The sequence below is a fragment of the Chrysochloris asiatica genome, unplaced genomic scaffold, assembly GCF_000296735.1.
Source record: "Chrysochloris asiatica unplaced genomic scaffold, ChrAsi1.0 scaffold00552, whole genome shotgun sequence".
In the NCBI taxonomy this organism is placed as follows: domain Eukaryota; kingdom Metazoa; phylum Chordata; class Mammalia; order Afrosoricida; family Chrysochloridae; genus Chrysochloris; species Chrysochloris asiatica.
Window position 1 is genome coordinate 173523 of NW_006409070.1, and position 14977 is coordinate 188499.

Here is a 14977-nt window from a genome sequence, read left to right on the forward strand (position 1 = left end):
CACAGTGGCTCCATAAGCTGAACACTGAACTGCAAACCACAAGTTCGGCAGTTTGAACCCACCAGCCATTCCATGGAAGTTCGATGAGACTTTCGTCTCTAACAAGATTTAAAAAGCCTCAGAAGCCTTATACAGGGTTGCTATGAGTTGGAACCAACTTGAGGGCACTAAAACAACAACAACAACAACAAAAAGAAACAAGGCCGTGTAATATTTCAAATATAATTGAAATTTGTTGCTCAGTCACTTAAAAAAATGAGGTCTCTTTCTTCCAAGTAGGAACTCAGGGACTCAGACAAGTTCCATCTAGTGGCTCTCCCAGTGTGGACACAAAACTTCCAAGGTCACTTGCTCATCTCTAAAATGGTGATGATCATGGAAGATGTAGCTGGGAGGCTTTAGGCACTGGGCCTGGAAATGGTGTGTATTTATTCCCCTCATTCCACTGACTTGTACCCCATTAGGTAGTCCAAAAGCCATCCCAATTCTCAAGGGAAGCTAAAAGCTAAGAAATGCAGTCTTATGAAGCTCAAGAAGTAGTAAAACAGGATTTGGTAGTAAACAAACCAGAATTGGCTGCATAATATCTTTTATAATCTAAATAATTTATCTCCGTACATATGATGGGGCTTTGTAAAAGTTCGTGGAAAAATGTACTGAAAGATAATGGAATTTTTTGAAGCCCCCTCATTTATATTCATTTTTAAAATCCTCAAACATAGACACTTTTCTTGTAGTTATAGGCAGTCTAACACTTATGTCTATATTTATAAATTAAAATGTTACCATGTAAAATGTGATATATATTTTATGTAACAAAAATTATGCCTTTATGAAAGAGATTTCAAATTTTACTTTCTTCTAAAAGAATATTATAGCTTCTTACAAGCACTGGCTTATTAGATAGGTCTTTTACTTATATCTAGAGTGATTATTTTTGAATGCTTGCATATAAGTTTTGATGCATTTACTTATATAAAAAGTGATGAATAAATAAGTGATCCACTGACTAATATATACATTTAAATAAAGAAGCTCAAGAATTTTAATATGCTTGAGTGAGATTCTGAGGTCTTGTTTCCCAGAAAATAAATGGAAATGACTTGTCTCTTTGAGAGTAAGAAATTCGCTAAGAAATAGAATGCTAATGATTTGAAGTGTCTTATAAACAAGTCAGTAATTACTTTAAAAATTGTAGTTAAAGTTGGATTATACACCTGTGTTTGTATATGAAAGCATACCTTAACATGCTATTTGTGGTTTATCTTTTTGATCTTTCCTTATAGTGAACTTCTATTTGCTTCCATCTGATTTGCTTTAGAATTCCACTTATTATGTACTGTTTGTTACCTGGAAGTAATATTTTCCATCTCTCTTGCTGCCTTGGTTTTTAAATCCTTAAGGATGTTTTCTTTAGCACTATCTTCTTAAGGTCACAAATAGAACTGTGGATCTCATTTTGTTTACATTGACTTCCTTAAAAAGAATTAGATTTAATTACTTTGAAATGACCCAGTGATCACCCTCTAGCACACATGGTGAAACTCTTATTTCCACCAAAGATGTGATACCCACACATAGAATGTCAATTCAGAAAGTAGAAAGAAAAAAATGCCTAATTTCTACAGTATTTGCTTGGTAGTACTATTCCGTGTATCTCTTCAAACCCAATAATGCAGAGTTAAGCAAAAAAACAAAAGGAATTATTGGCTCACGTAAATGAAAAATTTAGACTTTTATTATGCTCCATCTAAGTACTATGCAATCTGGAACCTGTCTCTTTCCATCTCTCAGCTACTATTTTTCAGTAAAGCATTTCCCACATGGTGGCAAAGAAGGTATTATAACTAACTCTCAAGGATTATTTTACCTTGTCTAACAGCCCCAGTCCTGATGTGGTACTGCAGGATAATGTACTGGACTACAAGGTCGGTTTGAACTGAAAGGTCAGTGATTGAAACCCACAGGCTGCTCCTTAGAAACCCTGTACTCAGTGAAATGGACTCAGTGGCACTTAACAACAGAAACAACAGCCCCAGTAGGTAAAGTCTTTCCCCCAAATTCCAGCAAATTTTCTGTGGTTATATACTGACTCCTGAGCCCATCACAGTCGGTACCATGATTAGTAGGCCTGGGCAATATGCCCAGGTCAGTGCTTGGATGATAGGCTCAGACTCAATTAAAAAAAAAAAAAAAAGTTTGGTTATATCTCAGAGTTGCTCTTTTGAGCTACTGTGAGCAGGTTGTGTCCCACGTGACATATAAAGCAGCTTGGAGTAATGACTATTGTCAGTGGAGAGATCTTGGGAAGAGAGAGAGTCTGTGTCAAGAAATTTAGTGTGATTGCAACTCACTTCTTGCTTCTAGGCTTTTATATTTGTTTTACTAATGATTTCAGTAGGACCAAAAAATATTGACTGAAGTAAATAGGACTCATTAGGTTATTGTGTAACTCACTGCCTTATCTGAATTTTGATGGTGATAACCAATTGCCAAGAGGTTGATTTTGAATCGTGATGTCTCCAGTGTGCCAGAGGTAGTAGATCTGTGCTCCATAGGGTTTTAGTAGATGTTTAGGACTTTTTTTCTTTCTTTTTTATGTTTTATTGTAAATTATGTGATAGTTTACATGGGAGAAGATTAGCTTTACATTCATCCTATCACATACCATTTCATTGCTATGGTTACAATCCCGTCCATGCATCATCAACCAACCCAAGTCGTCTGCACACACACAGCCCCTCTCCCTCTCTGGAACTAGCGGCCTTTCTTTTGAGGTACCTCTGGGTAGATTCGAGCCTCCACACTTTGGATTAGCAGCTGAGTGTGTTAATTATGCTACACAGGGACTTGCTAGATTATGCTGATGGTGCTCAGATCTCCCTTATCTATGAAGTTATCTCTAGTCTCACCCCCAGTTCTCTCTGTTTTCGCTACTGGCTTTATTCTTTCTTTACTTATTACCATTTTAACGATAAATTTACCTTATAGCTGAAAAAGACAGAAAATAAAGCTTGATTTGTTTATTTTCTCTCCTTTTCAGCTATAAGGTAAATTTCTTGAGGTCAGCCATTTTATTGGCTTTGTTTCTTGCTATATTTCTATTGTCTGACATGCAGTAGAAAATAAATATTTGCTAAATGATAAGCTAACCAACCACAAGATTGATGGTTTGAGCCCATCGCCACTCCAAGGGAGAAAGATGAGGCTTTTTGTTCCAATCAAGGTTCACAGCTATGAGTTAGAAACAACCCAACTGTACTTCACAACAACAAATGAACCAATGAAAATTGAAAAGTTAGTTTGATAGCATATTAAAGCATGGTTTTCGATTTTTGTTTGTGTGTGTATGATAAAATTGATAAAGAAGCCATTTCTATGAGAAATATTTGTCCCCAGAATCTAAAGGAAAAAAAAAATCACTTGTAAGATAGTGATCTTTTTAAAAGAAAATTTTAGGAAGATTGACTTTAAATATTTTTAATAAACCTTGATAATACCTAAGATGTTGTTGTTAAGTGCTGTTGAGTAAGTTCCGAGGAGTGGCTGATGAGCTTGAACTACCAACCTTGCAGTCCAAACCGACATTGCAGTTGAGTGCTTATCCTACAGTGCCACAAAATATTTAATTTTCTATTCTAAATCAAGTTAAAGGAAGTAAAATCATTGGTGTATACACATTCAGCTGCTGCTTTTTTTTGTTTTCAATCTGGCCACAGATAATATCCCTTAAGATTCTTGATAGATATTAATAGGATTTCTGGGAAGGAACAGGGTTGTAATTGTGGCATCCAAATAGAATAGAATTATCTGTAGAAATTTAAACTCAACCTTAGCCAGGAGGCTTTCTCTAACAAGATGAGCTACCTAACTAGAATAGTAAGAAACACATGATCAGACTTTAAGGGTTGCAGAAGAAATTGAATACAGCCCCTACCTTTAAAGCTAGAAAATGAACATATGAGGACAAAAATGCTTTGAATATAGAAAGAAACAGAAATTTGCATTTCTATATCACTATTTTTCTCTTTAGTTTCAGCCTCCTGGTTAGATAAAGGTGAGTGTTCCCAAGTGCCTCTTTTTGATAGATTGTTTCAGAGTTTAGATGTTTCTTGGCAAGAACTGTTACAAAATGGTTCATTTTTCACCTGTGTAAAATGTTTCTTGAGACTGCAATTTTGTAAAACAGGCTTCTGCATGCTATACAGAATTCTCAAGCAACATCCTGTAAGTGGGACTGCATACTGTGTTTGGAACTCTTTGACTGAATTGGATGGTTGATGTATTGCAGAAAAGAGAGATAAAGAATTATAGAGCCAGTGAACCAGTGAGCAGTTTAAATAGCTTAAGTAGTGTAGAAAAGATATTTTATAGGCAGTAGGACACCATTAAAGATGTTCTGAATAGGTTGTATAATAGTGTTTGGACGGGGAGACAAGGCGATACTTTGTATAGAAATCAGTTCGGTGACATTTGCATTTATTTGGGAAAGATGGCCACGAGAAAGTGTGGGAAGGTCTGAATAAAACTCCATGAGGGCTGAATGTGCAGGAATTGGTAACTGTGAGATGTAGGAGAGAGGGGGAAGTGGGGAGAGAGAAGACTCAAGGACCATGGCCAACTCATTGTTCATCAAACAATAGAAATAGCCATTGTTAGCAAGAAGGTGAGTTCAGTTTCAGACAAGAAGACTGAAGTGACGAAGAATTCTGAGGTGGCAATGCCTGGCAGGTTTGGGGGAAGAGTTCAGGCTAAGATCTTATTGTAGAATTAGAAGTACAAAGTAGAAGCTTGAGATATTCGAAGAAAAAGAGAAAGAAGTTCTAATTTAAACCTTTTAAGAGCCCCGTCTTTGAGGAATATAAGGAGTATAGGGAAGATGGGGAATAAGTATGGGAGTACGGGGAGTTTGAGGGAGACTGCAATTTTAAATAGGATAGTTGGTTACGGCTTTTGTAAAGTGACATTGAAGAACGACCTAGCGAAAGTTTGAAGCCATCCTACAGATATCTGAAGGAAGAGTTTTCAAGTACTTAAATATTTTTCTGGCTCTCTATTGGTCTTCAGCAATAATTTTTCCTTATTAAGATTGTTACTGACCTACCTTTCCACAATTAAAACTGGGAAAGTTACCAAGATGTATGAAGCTTTTTGTAAACCCATTATTTAAAGATACATTGGAGCTTTAGGTTTCCTCTAAGATGCAGTTAAGCATGCAGAATTTTGGTTGAAACTAACACTATTCTCTTTTCTAATGGCTGTCATTTTGGGACATGCCCACAATATATGTCTGATAGAGACATCAATTTTTGTGGTGTTATTTTGGTTAATTATATTTTATAACTAGTGACAAATACTTCACTTGCACTCCGAGTCTCACAGGGGTAGGAAATTGCAGAATAATAAAGTTCAAAAGAACTTTACAATTATTGAACACAGTATAAATCTGCAGCCACATACAGATTCCTACTTATAGTGAAGATTTACTTATTTTCTTTGACTATCTATCCCAGTTGCCTTTTAAATTGTATTCTAAGAGAAAAGAAGTAGACTGGAAGTATTTTTAGAAGTAGAATTGTAAAAATATACTCATAATGAAGATAAAGATTATAGTTTGAAATCACTTTATAAATAGAAAGAGGTTAATCATGACAGTGAAAAATTAAGGCACCCTGGTAACAAAATTGGTTAAAATGCTTGTCGGCTAACCAGAATTCATTGCTTTGACTCTACGAGAGAAAGATGTGGCAGTCTGCTTCTGTAAAAATTTATAGCCCTATGTGGAGGAAGGTAGAATCTTCACTGAGTTGTATCCAATCTGTCTAGGGCGGGGCTGATGAAAGGAAATGTGGATAGGTCTCTTGTGATGCCATAGTGAATAATTGTTATCAGGACTGATTGTGAGGGTTGGAAATGCAAAGGTAGACGTTTTGTAGCAAGGAGGGGAAGTGATTAACTTTTCAGTTTAGGAGCTGAGATCCCTGGGACCATCAAGGGAGAAGAGCAGGAGTGGGATCCTACCCAGAGAAGCAGTGATGCCTGAGATGGAGGCAGAGACGATGACATGGAGAGATGGAGCAGTTGTAAACTTGAGACCCAGAGAGGGAGAGGGGCTGTGTGCTGACAATTGGGGCGCAGACTTGTAGAGTATACCCTTTGGTTGGTTGATGGTACATGGAGGGGATTGTAACCATGGCAATGAAATGATATATGATAGGATGAATGTAAGACTTATGTTCTCCCATGTAAACTATCACATAATTCACAATAAAACATTAAAAAAAAAAAAAGATTTATAGCCCTGGAAACCTTAGAATTACGGGACAGCTCAATTCTTTATATCGGGCCACTGTGAGTTGGTATTAACTTTATGGCAGTGTTTTTCTTTTTTCCTTTTTTTCCCCCATGGCAAATCACATAAATGTTACAATTATTAGAGACACTGAAACTTTTTTTTTCTTATCAGATAAGCACTGGACTGTAACCACAAGGTTGGTGATCCGAGCCCACTAGCTGCTCCAAAGGAGAAACAAGAGGCTTTCTGCTCTAGCAAAGATTTACAGCCTTGGAAAACCCTATGAGTTGGACTAAGTTGATGGCACTTAAGAACATTTTTTAAAAAAAATAAGTGTATAGATGTAGAAAAAAGACATGTTCTATGCACAACGAAAAGGAGCTCTGATAGCGTAGTGGTTATGAATCAGGCTGCAAACCTCAAGGTCAGCAGTTTGAAACTACCAGCTATTCCATGGGAGAAAGATGAGAGTTTCTGCTCCCATAAAGATTTACAGCCTCGGAAACCCTGTGCAGGGTCACTATGAGTCAGAACTAACTCCACGGCTCATAACCAACCACCACCATGTGCAACGAACTAGAAGGGTCCTCTAAAATAATGTTTTTAAGTGTCATCAACTCAGTTCCAACTTATAGCAACCCTGTATAAGGGTTTCCAAGGCTGTAAATCTTTACTGGAGCAGAAACGCATATTTTGTGGTTAGAACATGTCTTTTTCTATATCTATAGACTTAAAAAAAAATTGTTGTTGTTGTTAAGTGCCATTGAGTTGGTTCTGACCAATAGTAACCCCTTGTACAGGGTTTCCGAGGAGCAGCTGGTGAACTTGAACCACCGACCTTGTGGTTCAAACCAAGTTTGCAGTCTAGTCAATTAACCCACCACAAGTCTGTTTTGTAGAAAGACTTTTATAATTATCATTTACTGTAATTAAGTGGCTACTGAGAAGAGGTTACTTAAACCATACATCATCTGAGTAATTAAGACAGTTTTTGCCTGATTGACTATAAATTAGAGGAAACACTTAGAGGAAGCGACTCTACAATTATGAAGTTAAAAGGATTTGTTATCAAGTTTTCCTGGCCAGTTTAGGGCAAGACTGTCATTGATAACCATTGTCTGGAAAAGTATAAGTATGTGAAAATAAGCTGGAAAATAGTGACTCATATTTATAGATAAAAAAAGAAATCAAAAGGGAAACTTAAACATTGGTATTTTACTGGTTTGGTTTTTACAATTTTAGTAAACCGCAAAATAGATATTTAAAAAATATTTTGCCATCCATACCACCAAACCAAAAACCCAGTGCCGTCAGTCCAGTGGTGCCTCACATGTCCCCTATAGGACAGAGCAGATCTGGCTCGTAGGGGCTCTGAGGCTGTGCATCTTTACGGAGGCAGACTGCCACATCTTTCACCCATGGAGCAGCTGGTAGCTTCAAACCGCTGACGTTTCAGTTAGTAGCCCAACACTTAACCCACTGTGCCATCTGGGTTCATTTCCATACCTCAGAGCTTGTCATATTGTCTCTTATGTCAAATTACAATGTCTTTGCTATGAATGTACTCAGCTTGTGTGACACACGTGTTTTCTTTTGACCAGCATATGAATTCTTTGATCTCATAGTTCATAGAGCCTTTACTTTCTAATATCTAGCAGTTACTTTATAGATTTACTGAAGTATCTATTTAGAAAACACATACTTTGTTCAGTATATTTAAAATAAACTTCAAATTAGCCAATGACTTTTTTTTTTTTTTAAACTGGAAAGAATATGGGAAGAGAATAAGTTGAAAAATAAATGGATAGATTTCCAAACATATTTTTATTTTTCTGACTTATATAATTTCTGGCTTACCTAATTTAAAAATGAAAACTTAAGGTATTTGTCACTCTTGTGGCTAATCATTAAATAAATATTTTTCTGTACCTAACATTTGAGTAGGTATTAGATACTTTGAGATTGCACTGATATATTAGGAAAAGCCTCTGACCCAAAGGAACTTGAATTCTTGGTAGAAATAATGACATACATGTATCCCAATAAATATATGTAGTTGTTACAGCATGACTAAAGCAGTCCCCATTTAAATTAGGTATTCACTAAGTCCCTTCAGCCCCCATCTCAGCCTGTCACCTGCCTCACCCCTGAAAGAAAATAATCTACTAACACTTCAGTAACAGGGAAACTGCGAAGGTTAGAATGACCCAAGGACACCTGCACAAACAGGATAAGGGTTTATTGGTAGGTCTACTCCCACAGGACAAGGGTCTGCTGGAATTTTCCACCCCAGGTGATAGATCAGTCTGGTTGTTTTAACTGCTCTGTGTTTTGTATAAAACTCTATTCCCCTGCTCACTTTGGGGTCAGAGTGATTTAGGCTTTAGCTGACACTCTGGCCGACGGCAATAAACTTTGCTCTTTAAGATTTCTGAGTTCAGTTATTTCTGACTCACACTGCTGCCACATAATCTTATTTGTTAATTTCAAGAATATCCAAGTAATTGGAGACTTTTTGGAATCTCCAGGTAATAAGACCCACATTTTGTCATACTGTGGTTATTTGCATGTTGCTGTGATTCTGGAAGTTATGCTGTGGTATTTTACATTCAGGCAGGTTCATCCATGGAGAACAGGTTTCAGCCAAGCTTCCAGAGGAAGACAGACTAGGAAGAAGGAGAGATGGACTACTTCTGATAATTAGTCACTGAAAACTTATGAATACAACCGGGGAAGAGCTACCTCCTCAAAGTAGAGTTGACCGTGATGATGCGAATGGAGTAAGCCTTTGCGACCTTCATTTGCTGATGGGGCACAACTCAAAATGAAGAGAAATATCTGTAAATATCCATTAATATTTGAAACACGGAATGTATGATGTATGAATCTAAGAAAATCGGAAGTTGTCAAAAATGAAATGCAACGCATATACCTTGACATCCTAGGCATTAGTGAGCTGAAATAGACTGGTATAGGCCATTTTTAATCTGACAATCACATGATTTACTAAGGCAGGAATGATAAGTTCAAGAAGAATGGCATCGCATTCATCATCAAAAAGAACATATCAAGATCAGTCTTGATGCACAGTGCTGTCTGTGATAAGATAATATCCATACACCTAAAAGAAAGACCTCGTGTGGCACTATGGGCTAATGGGCAAAGACTGCAAAGTCGTATGAACTGCAAGGTTGGTGGTTCAAGCTCACCAGCTGCTCCTTGGAAACACTATACAGGGTCGCTATGGGTCAGAATCAACTCAACGGCACTTAACAACAACAACAACAAAAGAAGACCAGTTAATACCACTGTTATTCAAATTTACACAACAGCCATTAAAGCCAGTGAGCATGTAGTTGAAGAATTCTACCAACGTCTTCAGTCTGATATTGATCAAACATGCAATCAAGATGTATTGATAATTACTGGCGATTGGAATGCAAAATTTGGAAACAAAGAAGAAGGATCAGTTGTTGGAAAATATGGTTTGGTGATAGAAATGATGCTGGAGATCACTTGACAGAATTTGACAAGACCAGTGACTTCTTCATTGCAAATACCTTTTTTAAACAACATAAAAGATGACTACACACATGGACCTCACCAGATGGAATATACAGACACCAAAATGACTACATCTGAGGTAGAAAATGGTAGAAAACCTCCATAACAGCCAAAATAAGGCCAGGCAGGGGCACACTGTTGAACAGATCATCCTATGCAAATTCAAGTTGGAGTTGAAGAAAATAAAGTAGGTCTATTAGAGTCAAAATATGACGTTGAACATATCCCACCTGAATTTAGAGATCATCTGAAGAACAGATTTGATACATTAATAAGCACTAAAGACCAGAAGAGTTGTGGGATGACATCATGAATATAATACAGGAAAAAAGCAAAAGGTCAGTAAGAAGAAAAGAAAGAAGGAAAAGCCTAAAATGGATATCAGAAGAGACTCTAAAACTTGTTCTCCAGTATAACATTGCAAATGAAAGAAATAAGGAGGTAAAAGAGCTGAATCAGAAATTTCAAAGGTTAGCTCAAGAAGACAAAGTCAAAATGTACATAGACCTGGAGTTAGAAAACCAAAAGGGAAGAACAAACTGCATTTCTCAAGCAGAGGGAATTGAAGAACAAATTCAAGCCTTGACTTGAAAAATTGAAGGATTCTATGGGCAAAATATTGAATGATGCAGAAAGCATCAAAAGAAGATGGAAGGAATACACAGAGTCACTGTACCAAAAGGAAATGGTTGGTGTTCAACTGTTTCAAGAGGTAGCATATGATCAAGAGCCAATGATACTGAAGGAGGAAGTCCAAGGGGCATTGAAGTCAATGGCAAAACACATGCTCTGGGAATTGATGGAATAAAAATGAAAATCTTTCAATAAACTGATGAAACACTGGAAGCACTCTCTCATCTATGCTAAGACATTTGGAAGACAGCTACCTGGCCATTTGACTGGAAGAGATCAATTATTTATGCACATTCCAAAGAGAGGTGACTAAATGGAGTGCAGAAATTATCAGACAATATCATTAATACCGCATGCAAGTAAAATTTTGCTAAAGATAATTTAAAAATGGCTACAACCATACATTGACAGAGAACTTCCAAAGGCTTAAGCTGGATTCAGAAGAGAAAATGAAATGAGGGATATCATAGCTGCTGTCAGATGGATCTTGGCTGAAAGCAGAGAATACCAGAAAGATGCTATCCTGTGCATTATTGACTATGCAAAGGCTTTCGATGGTGTGGATCATGACAAGCTATGGACAACATTGTGGATAATGAGTATTCTGGAGCACTTAATTGTCCTTGTATGGAAACTGTACATAGACCAAGAAGCACTTTTCAAACAGAACAAGGGAACACTGAATGGATTAAAATTAGGATCGGTCTGTGCCAGGGTTATATTTGTTCACCATACTTAATTCAATCTGTATGCTGAACAAATAATCCTAGAAGCTGGATTACATGAAGAAAAATGTGGCATCAGGATTGGAGGAAAATCCATTAACTACCTGCAATATGCAGATGATGCAACCTTTCTTGGCGAAAGCGCAGAGGACTTTAAAACTGTAACTGATGAAGATCAAAGACCACACAGTCTTTGGTATGGGTTGCACTTCAATGTAAAGGAAACAAAAGTCCTCACCACTGGACCAGTAAACAACAACCATATAAATGGAGACAAGATTGAAGTTGTAAAAGCCTTCATTTTGCCTGGATCAACCATCAACCCTCATGGATGCAGCAGTCAAGAAATCAAATGTCTTATTACATTAGGCAAATCTGATGCACAAAACCTCTTTAAAGTGTTGAAGAGCAAAGATGTCAGTTTGAGGACTAAGGTGAACCTGACCCAACCAATAGTACTTTCCATATCTCATACACATGTTAAACTTTAACAGTGAATTAGGAAGACCATAGAAGAATTGTAGCATTTAAGTTATGGTGTTGGAGGAGAATATTAAAAGTCTGTGGACTGTCAAAAGAACAAATGTATCTGTGTTGGAATAAGTACAGCCAGATTGTTCCTTGGAAGCCAGGGTGGCCAGACTTTGTCATACTTTGGACATATCAGGATGGACCAGGCCCTGGAGAAGGATATCATGTTTGATAAAATGGAGGATGAGAGAAAAAGAAGAAGACACCCAACAAGATGGTTTGGCACAGTGGCAATTACAGTGGTCTCAAATGTAGCCAAGATTGTGAGGTTGGCCCAGGACTGGGCAGTGTTTTGTTCTGTTGTGCATACGAATTTGTATGTTATGGATCAGTACTGACTTGATGGTGTCTGACAACAACAACAATGACAGGTAATAAAACAGGTTTCATGTTTATTGGTTATTTCTATTGTTGTTAAGTGTCATTGAATTGATTCCGACCCTTAGCAACCCTCTATAGAGTTTCCAAGGAGCGGCTGGTGAGTTTAAACTGCTGACGATGCAATTCATACTGACATGGCCATTGTGTGCCTTAACCCACAGTGCAACACCAGGACTCCTATTTCTATTAATGTATTTATAAAAATAAATTTTAATAGTGGCTGTCTCCTGCAAAGGTACATATCTCTCTGTGTAATTTTTGTATTGTCTGCATTGTTTTTACCACAAATGTACATTACCTTTTCAAATTCATTGTTGTTAAGTGCCATCAGGTCAGTTCCTACTCACAGTATGTTTTTCAAGGAGCAGCTGGTGGCTTTGAACTGCAGACATTATGGTTTGAAGTCCAGTCTGATCCTGCAGTGCCACATAATAAGCAGCTTAATTTAAAGAAAGAAATAATTCTAAATAGCTGTAAAAATGCCATGAGGATGGTTCCTGGCTGCCTCTAAGTTCACAAAGGAGAAGGAAGAGATTTACTATAAAAAACTCAAGGCCAATTCCTATATTGTATCAATTCTTTTATAGTCTTTCTTATTCATTGTCTGACTTTCACAAGCACCCAAAGCTATTGAAAACACCATAGCTTGGCTTAGGTGCACCTTAGTCCTCAAGTTGACAACTTTGTTCTTGAACACTTTGAAGTCTTGTGCATCACATTTGTCTAATGCAATAGGACATTTCATTTATTGACTGCTGCTTTTGTGAATTTTGATGGTGGATCCAAGCAAAATGAAGCCTTTCACCACTTTGCTCCATTTATCATTATTTTACTTATTGGTCCAGTTGTGAGGATTTTTGTTTTCTTTACATTGGGGAATAATGTAAAATGCAGTCTTTGATCTTTAACAGCAGGTATTTTAAGTCTTTTTGTTTCAGCAAGCAAGATTGTTTCATCTGCATATCACATGTTGTTAATGAGTCTACCTCTAATCTTGATGATATGTTCTTCCCATAATCCAGCTCTCGGAGCATTTGCTCAGAATACAGATTGAAAGAATACAACCTTACCTGATGCTAAACCATTTAGTATCCCTTGTTCTGTTTGAACAACTCCTTATGTATAGGTTCCTCATGAGTACAATGAAGTGTTCTGGAATACCTACCTGTTCTTCGCAATGACCCACATAGTTAAAAGTCTTTGCATAGTCAATAAAGCATAAGTAAACATCTTCCTGGTATTTTTTGCTTCCAGCCAAGATCTATCCAATATGAGCAATAATATCCCTAGCTGCATATCCTCTGAATCTGGTTTGACTTTCTGGCAGTCCCTTGTCCAAGGTATATGGACATTTAAAAATTACCTTTAGCTGGTATATGCCGTCAAAGTTGTTATTTTGTTGTTGTTAGGTGCCATGAAGTCAGTACTGACTCATAGCGACCCTCTGCACAATAGAACAAAACACTCATAGCGACCCTCTGCACAATAGAACAAAACACTCATAGCGACCCTCTGCACAACAGAACAAAATACAACACTGCCCTGTCCCGTCAACAATGACATTTCAACTATAGAGGCTTGATGAGTGTGGTAGCTGAGAAGAAACTATTGGGCACTGGGCAATTTGTCTTAAGAGAGAATCATTTTGGTAAAGTTCACAGTATGGGAAACTAAATTGTAGTGCATTAAGGAATGAATCAGAGGTGAAAAAGTGAAGATGACTGATATAGACTGCTTTGTCAAAAAGTTTAATGTGAAAATAAGGAGAAGTAGGAGGTTTGTGGGAAGATTAGTTGAAAATGTAGGAGAAGTGAGTATGTAAATTTCCCGGTAGAGAAAAAAGGGAAGGTATTAAATAGGAAAATATTAAAAATATATAGCAAGGCCTATGTAGGAAGAGTCAAGGCCTGTATAGAGATTCCAGAGTATGTCATCTGAGACACAAAGTGTGAGGGACAAAAAAAAGTAAAGATGGGTTTGTTGTTGTGTACCATGGATTTGATTTAAACTGATAGAGACTCTGGAGTCCTGGTGGGGCGCTGTGGGTTAATGTGCTAGACTGCAACGTCAGTTTGAACCACAAAGTCAGTGATTCAAGCTCATGAATCACTGCTCTATACAAGGTTGCTATGAGTCAGAACTGGCTTCACAGCACTTACTAACAACAGTGACCCTCTTAGAGTAGAACTGTCCCATAGGACTTCCTAAAGTATAATCTTTGTGAGAAGATTGCTAGGTTTTTTTGTCCCACAGAGCAACTGGTATGTATGAACTGCCAATTTTAGTTAGCAGCTGAGCACTTCACCAGTGCACTACTAGGACTGCTTTTGTTGTTGTTGTTAAGTGCTGGTGAGTTGGTTCCAACTCAGAGCAATCCTTGTATAGTGTTTCCAAGGAGCAGCTAGTGGGTCTGAAGTGTGGACCTTGTGGCTCACAGTCCAGTACTGATCCCACAGTGCCACACCAGGAGGCCTCGTTATGGCTGCTGAAATGTTTATTTAATGGGCCCATTTTTATATTCAAATGTATATTCAATTTACCCCTTGTTAGTCTCTGTTGTTGAGTTTTAAACATTCTTTTTAAGCATTTTCTGGCTATTAAACCTTCTCTGGTACATGGTTTTCAAATATTTTTTTTTACATTCTCCAGATTGTCTTTTCACTTTTTGATGATAACCCTTAATGCACAAAATTGTGAACTCTTGATCTATTTTTTCTCTCATTGCTTGTGTTTTTGGCATCATATTTAAAAATTTATTGCTTAAAGTAATTTATGTTTATATATGCTTTCTGAAGTCTTTATGCTTTTAGCTCTCCTATTTAGTTCATGGATTCATTCCCCCCCCCCC

At 37.3% G+C, this 14977-nt stretch overlaps 1 protein-coding gene and 1 pseudogene across 1 annotated transcript in view; one reads left to right on the plus strand and one right to left on the minus strand.

The window, feature by feature from the left end:
* LOC102841977 overlaps positions 1 to 5163 on the minus strand; it is a 15880-nt pseudogene extending 10717 nt beyond the window's left edge.
* LOC102842734 (ankyrin repeat and sterile alpha motif domain-containing protein 1B-like) overlaps positions 1 to 14977 on the plus strand; it is a 214680-nt gene that overhangs the window by 98546 nt on the left and 101157 nt on the right. The window lies entirely within an intron of this gene.